The following is a 15,873-nucleotide window of genomic DNA, read 5'->3' as shown; positions in this document are numbered from 1 at the left end:
GCCGTTCTGGCTGGAGAGCCAGGGCAGTACTTCACCTTCCCAAACGAGGGGTTAGTGATGGCTGTGGCATTCAGGAGGAGACGTGGCTTCATCTGCCCGCAGGAAAAATCTTGGGGTTTGGGGTTTGGTTTGAGAATTTGCCTCTGCAGAAGCAGCAGCTTCTGTCCTCTGCTGAGCTGGGAGCAGAGACCTGGATCCAGCTGCTTTCACAAGACGCCGGAGCTTCCAACCCTGCATTGGGACACCCCTGTCCTCCAAAACAGCTGGGTCTCACTTTGCCTGTAATTCTGGCAGTACCTCAGTTGATAGGCTTCTTTGCAGTGCCATTTTTTGCAAAATGTTTCTATGTTACGTGTGAGAAAGATGGGAATAAGCAGTCAGAAGACAAATACACCAGCATACAATGCTTATCTTTAAATATCTACTATCTTTTCTCTAACAGCCATCAGTCCCAATAGCCATCTGATACATTGTTTTGACCTTTTTCAAAAAGCCCCTCAAAACAGCCCCAGGTTCTACTTGCTCTCTGTGTAACTGAATTACTTATAATCTAATGAACTTCTTCAGAGTGAGAAGCAGTCCCCGCCCACTGGTTTTAAAGGCCATCTCAGCAATTTGATGGTAAATGCCATTGAAACGAAATGATGTGCTGTGAACACCCACTTGAGTGCTCTTTGCCGCATGTCTGTGTCTCAAAGCTGTAATGATTTCACACTTGCAGCCCCTTCCCCCGGGAATACCTCACCCCATGGGGGCTTACAGTGTGGGGCTGCTTCTCCTCTGCGACATGTTCCCGGGGAGAACACTGCAAACTGCATCTTCGTGGTCTGTCCCACTCCTCAGCGTGGCTTTTCTGCCCTGCGGCGCTGGGTGCGGACCCCCACTCGGCCCTGCTGCCCTGCTCCTGCCTGGGAGCTCTTTGATCACGATGTGAGCTGGCAGCCCAGAGGCACGAACATCACTAGAGCATCAGGTCAGGCAGAGCCGTCCTTCTTCTTCCTTGTCTCCTGCTCTGTTTTCCAGAATTTCTGTGACTTGAGGCCCAAAGTAGGGCAGCAACTGGCTGTGCCTGGGCGGTATTTGAACTGGGTTTCAATAAGCAAGGTAAAGAGCTGCAGCCTTTCTGATGAGGTTGTGTCATTCTCCCAAGACTTGCTCCAGTGCACTCTGCTCTGGGTGTGGATTTGGCGCAGTACATATGGCATACTGTGGCTCTTCAGACCCCAGCAGAGAGGCAACTCTGGTGAGGCTGTTTTGGCAGTGAAACCTGTTTTGGGCATTAAACTGCCTGCTCTGGCACTTCTGGGGTGTAGGGTTGGCAGCAAATCACTGAAGTGCCTGCCTCAAGGAAAGCAGTCTCCTGCCAGGGCATGAGAGATCATCCCAGTGGTGTCTGCCACAGGAGAGAGATCTCTTGCTGCAGCTCTTTTCTCCACCTTCCCACATGCATTCTTGCATCCCTGGATGCTGTGGGTGCCATGTTCCATGCCCTGCAATGGCACAGTGCAGGGAGGGTGCCCCTGAACCAGGCAGGATTAAGAGCTGGGAACAGAGGAAAGTGAGGCTGTTCATTTTGGCTTGTAGTTGCAAAGGGTAATCATGTTTTCAGCACTTATTTCCTTCCTTTTGGATTATTAATTGTGGTTATAAGCCAAAACCTTAACAACCATGGTTCGTTTTTTAAACTTAAGGTTCTTGTTATTAGACTGAAAGAGATTTCAGAGAAAAGCAGTAACAACATTAGCAGTCAAGACAGAATACATTTTGGTTTGGGGTTTTTTTTCTTTTTCCTTGACAGTTCTTAATTTGTTTCTTGTTTTAGAGACTCATAAAAGTAAAAATATCTTTCAGTGACAACAGTGAACTGCATAGCTTCTCCTCTTTCAACCTAGTTTTAAAACCTTAAAAGAAATTTGCCTGTCATATTCTGACATGACACATCTAGTACTGTTGGAAATGTTTTAGCAATCTAATGAGATGAAAGCGGTTCTTTTAATGAGCTCTGAAGAAAGAGACAAATCTGCTGCACAAATGTAACCAGGGATCTGTTTTGTTTTATGGCTTGGCTAACCCAGAAGTTGTAAGAGACATTAGACTGAGTCATGACGAATGAAAAAAGGTTGTGGTTTTCCTCTTCAGTCTGTCCTTTCCCATCTGTTTGAGATACAACGTCTTATCTGATACAAGTTCTCCCTTATGCTTACCTGGGGAATACGGGGAAGATAAAATGGGATAGGAATGAACAAGAGACAAATACTAGAGGTAGAGGTATTTTGTTGGCTCTTCTGCTTGATGTGATCAAGAGAATGAGTGAAATGAAGAACTGGTTCACTGCTGGCCAAGGCAGGAGCAGATTGCTGGTCACCTGCAGAATAAGAGCCAGGCAGTCATTAATGTCTTACAGACTCGTAATTATCTACCTGTGGTAGAGCTAGTTTTCTTCAACTGGTTTGCAGAGTTACAGGCTACCCCTGTAAGTATGAAGCTCCTCTGGTTTCTCCTGGATTTGCAGGATACAGAATCACAAATCAGTATTGAAGCTGGTGGATTTGCAGCCAGAAGGCCTGGTGCAAGGTCTAAGAGCTCGATTTTGCAAACTTCTGAGTTCATTCGCCTCCTGCTTGAGCTGTAGGGAAGGTAGAAAGCTTTTCTTACGAGCCAGCAGCAGTTCACAGTGCACAGAAAGACCTATCCTCTCTCTTCTGAAGTCCATGTTTAAAGCTTGAGTGCAACTGAGTGCAGAAGACGGGATTTTGTTCTTTATTCATTATGAGTGTGTGAAGAGGAGCTCTGGCAGAAGAGAATTGGCAAAAATCTTCTCAAATTCAGGTGACCATGCTATTTAAGAGTCTTGTCACTCTTCCTGGTGCAATTGCAAATCTCCTGAGATTTGTGGTTTTCTGTAGAGCCTGAAATTGCTCCTGTGGAGCCTAGAGTTGCATGATGACTGGGTGAGCTCTGTTTTCAGGGGTTCTTTGCTTAATTCTCTTGTTTTTGAAATAAAACTTCCAGCTCTCCTCACTTTAGAGAAAAGTTAAACAATAAATGTCCTTATTCTAATCTAAGGACTCAAGAATTGGGAGCAAAATAAAAAACAGCCCAAATGAAGACAAGGAAACCAAAGACATCTCAGTTGCTTGATTATTTTTGAAGCCTGACTCTTTTTTTTTTTTTTTTTTTTTTTTCATTAGCAAGATTGAAACCAGCAGCCTCACTCATTTCAAATCAATTTGAATGCTACTGACCCCAAATCCTCTCTTTGGCCTCAACAGACTTTGAGCCAGGTTCCTCCTACACTGAAGATGATGTCTGTTCAATGTGCAATTTCTTTTATGAGATCTGATGAATTTAAAATGTTTGCGTGGCACTTGGTGGGATCCTGGAAATGGCTAAGTTTCATTCACAAAAAGAAAATCTGGAAACAAAAAGGTCTGGAAATCACATTTTAAAAAGCATTGGCACATTAAAACTAAGGCCATTTTTCTTCTCTCAAAAATTCTAAGAATGAAATAAAAGAGGAAAATACTCATGATTTTTGCCATGATTTTCCTAATGCTGAAGAAATGCTCAGCCTAATGTAAAAATCCCCCTAAACTGTTAATTGAATCATTCTTATTTTATTTTTTTAAGACCATTCATGCAAATGGCAGATGTAGGGAGGTTGGAGGATTATGGTCTTGATTGTAAGATGCCATTAAGATTCTGCCTAAAATCAAAAAATGCAAAAAGCTGAAAACTGCTACTGGATAACACAGAGCAAAGGAACTGGTAGTTTTATAGTGCTGAGCTAAAGGGATAAAAATGTCCTTTAATCCAAGGCTCAGTCATTGTGTGCTTATTGCGATAACAGAATATAACTCTTGATGGAAGCATTTCTTAGTTTACCAGTAAAGATTCTTGCTCCCCTGCCCCTTGCTTTCAAGTTGATTGACAAAGAACTGAGGAGTGCTCTCTCAGAAGGGAGCCCAGAAGACTGTGTAGTAAGCTGACATCACGCCTGTTTTCAAATTACTAATCAATAATATTTTTGACATTGAAAAAGAAGGGTTGGCAGAGCTGAAATTGCTTTGTTTTTCTTTATTCTTGGGCATGTCCTGCTCTGCTTGGTCACCAAAAATTATATCGGTTCATCAGCAGACCTTTCATCTGAGTATAAAACCCATAAGCTTAAAACAAAGGAGCTGAAGTTCACCAGCTTGATAGAGAGGAAAGAGGTGTGGGTAGCACAGGGTTCTCCCACGATTTAACGAGTTTGAGCCATGGCTATTAATAACCCCTCCTCTCCCCCACCAGGCCATCCTGTGGGATTTTGTGTCCTAAGGAGCCAATCTATCCTATATTCCATTTGATACAGGATAACTTGTGCAATCTTTCAACAGAAATTCTGCTGGTTAATAATGTTGCAGGAGTTGCTTTTGCAGAAAGGTTGGGAGGTGCCGATCCTAGTTAGTGTGTTGAGGTGCTGGTTGATGTTCTCTGAGAAAGCCTAAAGGTGTTGCCTGACCGTTTAGGGTTGTGGTGTTTGGGGAAAACTGGGAGCAGGTTTTGGCAGAAGCAGGATCCAATGCTGGTAGGAAATGTAGGGTTTAATAACAAGGAAAGAGATTTTCCTCTCTTTGCATAGAAATAAATACAGGGAGGACGTGTTTCACATCGTGAGGCTGTGAGGGGTGTCTCCAGGAGCTGCTTTAGTGAGCATAGAGGGGCTCAGCAGGCTTTCACTGGTCCAGAAAACATCCTACTCCAGAAATATCCTGTTCAGAGAATTCATCACCCCAGTGTTAGCACCTTGGCGGGGAGGCTGAGAATGGATGTTTCACCTCTGTGCATGTGCCTCCTCTGAAACATAACCCCCCAGTGCTTAGAGTGGTCTGAAAGGCAGAGCAGTGACTCAACGTGCTTTGAGGCTCTACAGCAACTCCAGACTTGTACTAAAAGCTCCTGTCTACAAGAGCATCATCTACAGCAACTTGTACATACCGTAACAGTCTGGTACAAGACTTGGAGCATTTCTGCATCAGCTGGGAATCGTTACAGAAGGGGATGAGATAAGAATGGGCCTGTATTGAGGAAAATATCACTTAAATTATAAAAATATACACTACCTCCTACCCGAATTTGGTGATTTATCCTCTCCTTGCTAGAGCTGATTTGAGTTAGTAGCTCCAATTTTAAATCATTAAGCAAAAGTACATAGGAAAGGCTGAGCACACAAAATGGATGTTAGGCAGAATGATCTAGATAACAAATGAGAGGGTTTATAGCTGTATTTCTGGAGCTGTGGTATGCGGTAGCTCGCAGTGATGTAGTGATGTTTCCTCACTGCCAGTACAGTGCTCCTTATTCATTACAGCCCTGTTCTTCTCTGCCTCAGTAGTATGGGCCTTGCTGTAATCCAGCTCCTGCCTTTACAGCAGAAGTGGTGGAATTACCTCATTCTGACAGCTCTCAATTAAATAGTACCATGTCTGTATTTCTGGAGGAATTTTGTGTGGAACTGGCGCAGGCCAGCTCTGGATCCCTCTGAAGTTCATGGTGAGATTCTCAAATCACTTCCAGGGCACCACAGTGTGGATCTGCTTGCCCTGCTTTGAGATCGCGATAGCTAAGCCTACGAGAATTTGTCATCCTCTCTCGTACTCCTCTGCGGCTGGCAGGGCAGGGCACATGCTCCTCCACAGCACGGAAGCTTCTGCTTAGCTTCACCCACAGGAGGGACATGCGATCCTTTTAATGAGTTTTAAATGTAACAAAATCAGGTTGGCTACTTAAGTAGTGCAGAACTGAGGTTTTGATTCAGTATATTTTGGGAATCTGTTCTTATTTACTCACAGCCTCTTTACATGTATAAGCAGTGCAAAAGGGTATTACAGCAGAGGCGGTTACAGCTTACTGCAGCTAAAACAGCTCTTTCCACTGGCCAGATGGAGATTTTTCCACATGGCCCTTGTGAGAATGAGAAATTAGTCACTTGTTGGCAGGTTGGTAAGGTGCACTGATGCCCATGGGGTACATGCTCCTTTCCAAGGTTAGGTGGAGACCCTGTCTCATTGCCTACAAATTCTAAAATGGGCAGATATTTATCACCATAATGTGTGTACCCCCACCGCAGACATCACAGAGCCTTTATCATCACACTTCATCTGTAACACTAGCACAAATCACTGGGATGAAAGAAAATTGTCATGATGAACACATACTGCAAAACGTCATCCTGCTGTTCATTAATCACCAGTCACCCTTTGGTGATTAGTTATTTAGCCAAATCAGACAAATTTTTCCACATGAATTAGAAGATGTTTACTTAATAAAGCAGAAAGCTCCTAGTAGCATGCCCTTGTTTTCCTCAGTTCAGCTGTACGATAAATTTATATTCTCCTGATTTACAGCTCAGCTAAGAACCCACAGTGCTTGTTACTTTCAAGGTGGGTGCTGCCAGGGCAGTTCTTCAGCAGGAAACCTGTTACTGTTCAATATGTTCATTTAAGATGTTTAAATTGAATGGTATGTACATGAGCTGAGGGTCCTTGGTTTGTTTGGAGTTTCCAGTAAAAATTGAAAAAACCTCTTACAAAGTGTCCATAACAATGATACAAACCCAGCCAAAATGGTGTATTTAAATTCCACAGTAACTGGATTAATGTACTGAGATTTTTAAAATAACCAAGTTCGTAGTGTTTTTATTGGCTCCCTCATTAACTTGGGCACCAACACATGCAGAGCAGAGCCTGTCTGGAACTCTCTAACACATCCTGCTCCGTCTGTTCTCCAGGAGAATCCTCCTCATCCAGTGGAATGACTCTCGATCCTCCTGCTTAACTCTCTGCAGTCAGTTTTCAGGAGCGCTGAGCCCCAGAGCTGGCTGATTTCAAGACAGTAACAACTGCTTGGTCCTGCTGACAGCGAGGCCACAGCACTTGTGGTGTGGCCAAATTAGAGATGCTCCTAATCTGTATGTAGTTAAGTCCCAGCGTTAGATGCAGCTCATGTTTCATTCACGCCCAGATCCCAAACCCCAGAACAATTGAGTTTTCTAATAATGTGCACATCAACATCTCTGGGCTTGAACAGAACTGGGTTATTGCACACAAATAGGTTTGTGTGCACCTAGGGTTTGTTGGAGACCACATCATTTCTGCTTGTGCTGATTGCCACCCAATGTTAGTGTCATTCTGTGTATCCAACCTTTGTCCAAAAATTCATTCAGTTTCTTACAGCTCTCGGAAAACAGAGATCGGGAAAAAAAAATATTCTTGTGTCGTGGCCTTTTTCATGCCACCCTCCTTTCCTTTTTGCCTCAGGTGCTCTCAGGTACCAGCTCTCAAATTTATTTTAGTTGCAGTTATTTGTCATGTTTCTTGTATCAAGAGAAAAAAAAAATACTGTCTGGTTTTAGGAAGTGCAGGTTTAACTGTAGCATTTATATATCTATTTAATGACTTCAAGAAATGAGATTGTGTGAAATCATTTGGGACTAAATCTTGCCTATTCCCCTCTACTTGGTACTCATAAAGCTGCATCTGAAATGTGCTGTTCAGTTTTGGGTCTCCTAAACCAAGGGGTAAACCATTGGTAAACTGGGGCCACCAAGGTGTTGGGGGCTGGTGCACAGGTTGAGTGAAGGGAGGCTGAGGGAGCTGAAGAAGAGAAAGCTGAGGGAGATCTCACTCCCACCACCCGAAGAGGTCTAGAGAAAAGATGAAGCCAGATTCATCTTAGAGATACACACTGAAAGGACGAGAGGCAACAGACACACATTTCATGGAAATTAAGATAGAATGTAAGGAAAAAGTACTTCATGGGAAGGTTGATGCAAAGGTGGAACTGGGCGCAGGGAAGGTGAGAATCAGTATCCCTGGGGATTTTCAACACTCAACAGGACAAGCACCTGCACAACCTGACCTACCTGAGATGGTAGCTCTGCTCTGGGCAGGGACCTCTAGCCTAAGTTATTCAATGATTCTGTGACAAGAAAATCCAAATTGGTCTCCTTATTGAGTGTTCATCATGTCTCTTTTAAATAAAGAACTACACCTCTATTTGGAAACCAGTTGAGGGACAATGTTGTGCAGTGTTACTCAAGTTTTTCCTTAGAATGCATAAAAAGCGAGGCTTAGCTGGGAATATTTGGTAACTCTTTTTGGTAGTTCCCCTTAACACTGCTTTGGTTTGTTTTAATTCTTCTAGGTGTGTTTTCTTGGATTTATTCCACACAGCATTTCACAGGCAGACTTCTGAAATCCTAAACTGGGGTTTGATTAACATCTCTTTTTGCTGGTGGTGTGGGCTTAAGTGACCTCTGTCTGTCCCTGCTCAGCTATGGTAATATGGTATTGATTGTATGGTGATATATGGCAGTGCAGTGAACCAGACTCTGGTGCTGATCCGGGTTAACATAACTCAAAAAAAACTCCAACAAAAACCCAGAAAGAAACGTCCATCAAATGCTCCCATAAGGCAGCAGTGTACTGAAGGTTGAGATGTGAGATTGTATTGAAAGATTCAGTCACTCCTGGCTAGTTCGGTGTGTTAGGGCTTAATTTTTGAGGGTAAATCAGTCACATTCAAAGACTTTAAAAAGTAGTTTTCAAAAGTCTTTCTGTACCTTTAGGCACTTAAATGACATGTTTTTTTTCCCAAACCAGCCTTATTTTCTCCTATTAGTTCCTGTAAAAGAAATGCAAATCTTCCACTGGCTTGAAATTTCTGTGTTGTTTTAAATACATTTCCTGTGATCCACAATGCAGTGCAAAGGCGTTGGTTGCTGTCTCAGTGTATTTAGACCATCTTTTATGCTTGTGGAGGTCAAATCTATTTAATCTGGTTATGCTATTTCAATCACATTTACATTTTTAATGCAAAGCTCAGGTTTGCTTCACACTAGAATGATCTCTGGTTTTGTAACAAGCTTTCATTATCCTGGGCTTTGGAGACTTCTCTCTTTTATTTCCCCCCAGCCTTAGGCACTCTTTGTAATATATAACGTAACTTTCCTCCACTGGGTTGCCAAAATTCTGCAGAATCCCAATTATAGAAGTGGTGAACAACATTTTCAAATTCCATTTTACTGGGAGCAAATTTTGAAGCCTGCATTCAAAGCCTGGTATTGCTATGGTTAGCCTAACAGTGGTGCCCGAAGTGGTCTGCATAGGTCTCTGCTGCCCTTTAAAGGGAAGAGGGCTGCATACAGAATCACCATCTTCACTCAGTATCCCATTCAGACAGTGAGCTGTCCTTGCTTCACAGGGCTCACCAGTTCACAGCTTCAGTAAGACACCTTTTGTGCTCTTCCTGTAAGTAAACTAGGCTAGAAAATCCTTCTTGTGAAAGATACTTGTCACATTCATAGCCTCACAAAAGCTCCAGAAGGACCCAGCCCCACCTCTCTTTCCTCCATAACTCTTGTGTTTCTTCTTCTCTTAAAAGCAGCTTTCACAGAATAAGCCCTTTTTTTCCCCAAGAAGATGCTATGTGTTAAGTAACAAGAGAACACACCAGGCAGTTCAATGTTTTCTGAAACCCCACTTGCTTCTGAATTTGAACAAACCATTTCTCCCATTACCTTTTGCACCAGTAACCTTCTGGCTTCAGCTAAGTTCCTGCCCTGTCGCCTGAAGGATCGGAAATTAAGGCCCCAAATACTTATTTTGTTGACTTGTAACATCACTTATAAACAAGCAGGAGAGAAATGGCCAGCCTGGTCTGGCACCACCAGTCAAGACAAGAACTTAGTAGAGACAGCGAAATGCAGACAGGAGGCAGAAAGAGACAGAGCTTGTTCTTTAAAAGCAGGAGTCAAATGAGGAATCACGATCAAGTTCAGGCTCTGGATAACAAAACGAGGTTGTTTCCTAAGCAGTCATCCAGAAGACTGACAACAGCTTGATACAACAGTGCACGGAACAGGACAGTGACACCTTTATGTGAACCTTGCTCAAAGTAAGTGCCAAGAATAAGTGGATCAGAGCTGTCAGCTGTTAAGAATGGCAAAGGCTGGCAGGAGAAATGGCACCCCCCCATTCACAGTGTTAGATGCATGTGGTAGGATGTGATAATAAGAGAAGGCCAACAGCAAGAGAGATCCTAGCAAGCTCCCTTTTCATGGTAAGTCTTGAAGACTGATTTCTTAAATAAGGCTGCAGAAGGAGGACCCAAAACTCTACAAGCTGAAAGACAAAATGATACCATGTGTTTTTCCTTTCTTAAAATACATCCTTCCATAACCAACACTAAAGCACAGAGGAAAGGGAGAAAAATCTTTCAGTTCAGCTTCACTTACAAGCAAACCTCTAATCTCTGATTTATTCTCTCCTAGAAGACCTCCTTAATATAAGTTACCATGAGTAGTGGTCCTAACTGTAAGTGGAAAGACTGGACCATTTCCCCAAAGTTCATGCAGTATATATCCAACAGCAGTGTGATGAGTGTAAAAATAAATGCAAACATACAGAGGAACAGAAGCAGATCTTATATCCAATAGCAAAGCCGTGCTTAATTATTAATGACTGAAGTGCTGTAGTCTTTCACTTAGTAGCAAAACATACCCTGAATGTCTCTCAGGTTATGTCAGATTGACAGAACATCACTGTCAAAGACAATGTCAGCTTTTAAGTGATGGATCAAGTGCCATGCATAAAAGCAAGAAAGGTGAATATGCAAATGAGAATCTCAGTTTCCTCGGATAAAGAGCCAGGAATTCCAGGTCCAAGAACTGATTGATGGAAGTTGCCCTTGTCATGGAAAAAATGGTAAACAGCTTCAGAATAATGAATTACAAACAGAAATTGTACTAGTCAGTGATGGATTAGATCATGGAAATGTCATTTTATCCAACTCTGTCCTTATGCAGAACTCTTCTTGATCACATATTCCTCAGTGTTCTGTGGGATTTACTTCTAAGTGACCTAAAGACACCAAGATTTTCACAATTGTACATCACTCCTAACTGCAGACAGATTTTACATTAAAGAACTTTCTCCAATAGCCTGAAATTTTTGTCTGAAATTTCCTCTTGCTTCTCCTATCACTTCTCAGCACAGAAGAGCTCTTAATGATATCAGCTGTTGGAGTAGAAATAGAAACTGGTGAATCTCTGGGCTAAACTGTATCTTTCCTAGCCTTTTAACCAAAGTTTGGGTGGAGAAGCTGGTGGGGTTTTCCTTTTCTTGTACTGAAGATTTCCAGTGCGGGAGAGGCTGTCCTCAACCACATACAGGAACTGTTTGGTCCCCACAATGGAAGGAAGTGGCTGAAGGAAGCGATACCAGTTCAAGGTGGAAGGTTTCAGTAGTTACCTCTCAGATCCCTCGTAGTGAATTTGTAATAGGCTGTGTCAAAGAAGGCAAACTCAAAGCTGAAAGAAAGATTACGCTGATGGCAAGCGAATCTTAAGTAGAGAGTTGATGGTGAGACTGCATTTTGAGTGCTGGCCTGCCAGGAGCTCAAGGCACCTTTTGGAGAATGTGGAGGAGAAATCTAGAAGTCATTCTTTTTAATGTTATTTCAAAGTCCTGGCTGGGTAGGCTGACCCAGCAAAACAGACTGTAAACCCACACCTCCTGCATTGACAAATGCGGAGCTCTGCAGTCCTCCATGTCTTACACATGTTTCAGAGAGAGCAGTAGAGTTAATATAAGAGACTGGACTTGCTGAAAATCAGGCTTCAAGCTTCACAGAAAAAGCATGGGTATTATTTGGCCTCTTGGTGGTTTTCTAAAAGTAGAAGATGCCCAAGAATTCGCTGTATCTGCAGCTGGTGCTTGCTGGAAACGTTTGTATGATCTGGATGGCTGAGTGGAGAAAAGGGGGAGTGGAAGGGGGAAAGGCCTTGGAGGGGAAACAGCTGAGGAGATACAAATGAAAATTCAATTAAACAGAAGACAAGGAAAATTCAAACTAGCATTGACACCCTGCTTAAGGCTGCTGATGAGTCTTGATTTCATTTCTAAACCTAGCGAACAAAGAAGGCAACAGTGAAGAAAATAAATGACCACTCTGGAAGGAGCTGAATTAGATGACCAGGAAGATGAAAACATTCAAATAAGAATCTTATTTTATGATATGCCTAGGGCTTGTAACAAATTTAACCAGAACAATAGAGCTTGGGCTTGTAACCATTCCAAAGCTTGTGCAATGTATGAGAATTTTTTTCCCTAAAGGACTGAGTTTATTTGCCCACTGGAAGATTTGAAATGGACAATGAACGTAATCCTCTGTTGCTTTCCACCCTCTGTAGCAATCAGAATGATGCTAATTAGATATATTAAAATTGGAACGGTGGCATTTTGCACTCATTTTACCTTCTGCCCTCAGTTACGCTGGTATGGGATATAAGAAGTGATCTGTTGTGGTTGTTCTGGTTGCTACTGGTCTCCTGTTTTGTGGGAGAAGTGTGCAAATGCTCGATGTAATCTGTTGTAGCAGATGAAGCTCAGTGGTCTTTTCTCTCTTAAGATAAACTGTCATTCCTCCAGAAAGTGGTCGTCATCAATTTATTTCAGCTTTATTTTGCTCTTTGCCAGCTGTGTGAGGAGCATGTTCAATATAACCAGTCATTCCCATAGCTTAATTTCTCCCATGAGTATTTTGCTTCTTTTGGGTGTCACCACAATACCATTTAAAAGCCTGCTAATAGTAATTGAAAGCCATTTTAAGCTTGCATGTAGTTTCAGGGTTTGAGCTGTGTTTTATTTCTGTAAAACAGAAATAATAGTTAGCTATGACAGATACTAGGAAGCTAAACAACAGCCAGGGCTACCATGCTTCTGTAAACCTACCTTCCCAGGAGAAACTCACAGTATATAGGCTTGATCCAGAACCCAGTGAAATTAATGTCAATCTTCCCAAGGACTTCAGTGGGCTTTGGGTCAGGTTCTGAGTGTGAAGTGTGATCAGCTGTGGCCAGAAAGAGGTTAGGCACAAAATAATCAGGAACCTTGCCTCTGCAAAGTGGGTGCCTGGGTCTTCAGCCTGTGTTTAAGAGGGATGTTGTTGATCCTTCTAGAGAAAGCAAAGGGGCACAGAAGTGAAAGGACACTGGCTGGGTTGAACTAACCTGTGTTTAGACCAAGTGGTCTTCCAGACAACTTGCAAAAGGATACCAGCTTTGTTGAGAAGGAGAAGTTGGCTGATGCTATCTGTTCAATCCCTTGTTCTTAATTATTTTAGCTGATATCATCTATATGCTAAGTCAATCCCAGTGAATGGCATTTGAAACATCCAGACCGAAGTCATTACATTATCGCATTCAGGCCAGGCTTTAAGTGAAAGAGATTTGTCTTGTTCTTTACACTGCTTGGCCCCTGTCCTGAATGTACTGCCATTATAACGGAGGATTATCTGCACTGGAGGTTTTCTTCATTTCCATTAGGAGAAAAAATTTCATTCAGCGCAGCGAGGGCAGCCTGAGATGGCAGGAGGAGATTGGCTGCATGCTGACGCCTTTGTTATCCGCTGAGCAGAGCCTGACATCCCCTGACACTGCCGGGGGCTTGGCGAGGGGCTGTTATTTATTTCAGTGTGTGGAACACATTGTTTTCCTGAAGGGAGGAGAATCGGCCCTTTATTGAACAGGAGTCACTGAGCAGCATAGTCCCGGAGCTGCAGTAGCTGAGGTTTGTTGATATAGTTGGCTTTTCAGCAAGCGCCTTTGTTGGACTTATCTTTTCTTTTAGTCTGCATCTCTTTGGTGGTGTTTAAGGTGGATCTAGGCTCTCCCTGTCTTTCCCAACCCCTCTGCCTTTTCTAACACAAAAACATAGGGATAGAAACAGAAGGACTCATATTTTTCAAGCTTAGGGATCTCCATAAGGCCCCTTCGCTGAGCTCCGTAACAAACTTCTCATATAGAGATACCATCTGTCCTGCCGTGGGTTGCCTCAGTTCAGTGGGTTTCTCCAGTCAATTTGCAGCCCGTGAATGGCCCATACTGCTCTGGTAGGCAGTGTAAGCTGGTTTCAAGATTGCGCTACACCCACGCAAAAACGGCTGCTGCTTGCTGGTTTACACCAAAGCTGCAGCAAAGCACTGTGGCCTCTTCATCTTGTAACCCCTTGTAACAACCCCCGTGACACATTTGCTTTAAAGTGGAAGCCAGCCGATGTAGTAGCCTCATGTCTTCCTAGAGCCTCAGACACTGCACACATGGTCGCCCCCGAGAGACGCCATATGAACATAGGACAAACTACAGGAACACTTTGGAGCAGAGATCAGTCTACACTGAATTCACTTAAAAGTTGAGAAAAATCAGGCTTTTGGTTTTGGTGTTAAGTGCTGAACCAGCAGCAGTGTAGGTGTGGAAACCAGGAGGAGTTTTTCTCTCTGGTATCAGGGAAGCATTAACCTAGCCTTGTCTAACAGATTCATCATGCAATCATCCCATCTTGGCCCAAGGGGAGCATTTTTCAGGGGCTTGATCATCTCAGAAGTCTTCAGTTTGGAAATGTAAACCCACCTCTGGGGATCTCAAGAGACACGAGTCTCAGACTTCGCTCTGGACCAGTGGTTTACAGGGCAGTTCCTCCAAGACACGAATCCAAAAGGGAAGAACAGCTGCTTTTCTCTGCCAAATAAACGGTAACCTGGCTACAGGAGCCATCCAGTGACCCTGCACACAGGGCCGCCTGCCCTTCCCAGTGCTTGCTCATCTCATTGCTGCAAGTCTCCAGGCACAGCCAGTCTGCGGATCAGCCCTCAGGACCAAATGTGCTCTGCGAGCCTGCACCACACTTCAGAGTAGGGTTTGGCATGTGCATTGTTCACGCTCAAGACTAAATTCGGATTGCTATCTTGTTAGGGTGGCTGCTAAGGTAAAGATTCAGAGGGCCAGGTGACTCACCAACCAGTTCACCAAATGTTCTGAGTTCTTCAGCTAAGAGGTTCTGCTATAAATACATTTTTGCATGTAGGGGAGGGTACATAAGCATGCAGATTGCTTTTACTTATCTTTTTTTATCCTACAAACATGTCAACAGTAAAGCAGAAGGGACAGAGTATTTTGTCATGTGGCCATAAGGAATAGCAGTAAAATGCTGTTAGCTGACCAGGATGGAAGTGTGACTTCAAACCCAAAATGAGAGAATTTATGATCTGTAGATTTGTGCTAAGATAAGTGCTTGACGTCTCTGGGAGCCTAGTAGATAAATATGCTGTCTCACAGATATCCAAGCCAATTTCATCTGATATTGAACTTTCAATTTCCAGTTGATTTCTTACATTATGAATCTTTTAAGTCAATCTATCTGTGGGTACTGCAAAACATGGGGAAACAGAACTCTTATCGCAGCTGGGGGAGGAGAATAACCTGTTTTTTTAATGCCTGCACAGAATAAACTGAAAGCATCCCAGGCCTGTCCAGCATAGCGAAGGTGTGGAGGGCTCCTTTGGTCAGTCCAGGGATGGGAAGGGGAGCCTGTCCCGAAGGCCAGAAGTGTGCCAGTGCGCAGTCCTGCACGCAGGAGTCAGCTGCAGATGTGGAGATGCAGTCAGGCTTTGCAAGACTGAGCATATTTCACACGCTGGGCAAGCCAGGTTGGGGTCTAGCAGCTCAGCAGATTCATGAAGTATCAAGGAAGATTTTATTCAGAGGTGCTGTTGGACGATTTGTTGGGGTTGCTCTGATTAGATTTGCTTTGTTGACATCATAGTAAACATAGTACATGTGAAACTCGGGGCCACGAGCCAGTATAAAGGGATAAGATAATGGATGTTGCTTGAGCCTTTTACTGTCTGTGTAGTTAGAGCAGTTATTGGAAGGCACTAATCCCTCTCTGCTGATTATCGACTTTTGAATGAATCCTCATACACTCTCCAGCAGCAAAACTTGTGGGTTTTCAGGCTCAGTAAAGCTCAATAGAACCAAGACCTTGTCATTTA

General features: G+C 43.3%; 1 protein-coding gene across 2 annotated transcripts in view; it reads left to right on the top strand.

The window, feature by feature from the left end:
* GNAO1 (G protein subunit alpha o1) overlaps window positions 1-15,873 on the top strand; it is a 143,832-nt gene that overhangs the window by 4,727 nt on the left and 123,232 nt on the right. The window lies entirely within an intron of this gene.

This window comes from Tyto alba, unplaced genomic scaffold (genome assembly GCF_018691265.1).
Source record: "Tyto alba isolate M040663 unplaced genomic scaffold, T.alba_DEE_v4.0 Super-Scaffold_26, whole genome shotgun sequence".
NCBI lineage: Eukaryota > Metazoa > Chordata > Aves > Strigiformes > Tytonidae > Tyto > Tyto alba.
Note: the sequence above shows the minus strand (reverse complement) of the source record. Positions and strands in the feature narration are given on the sequence as shown.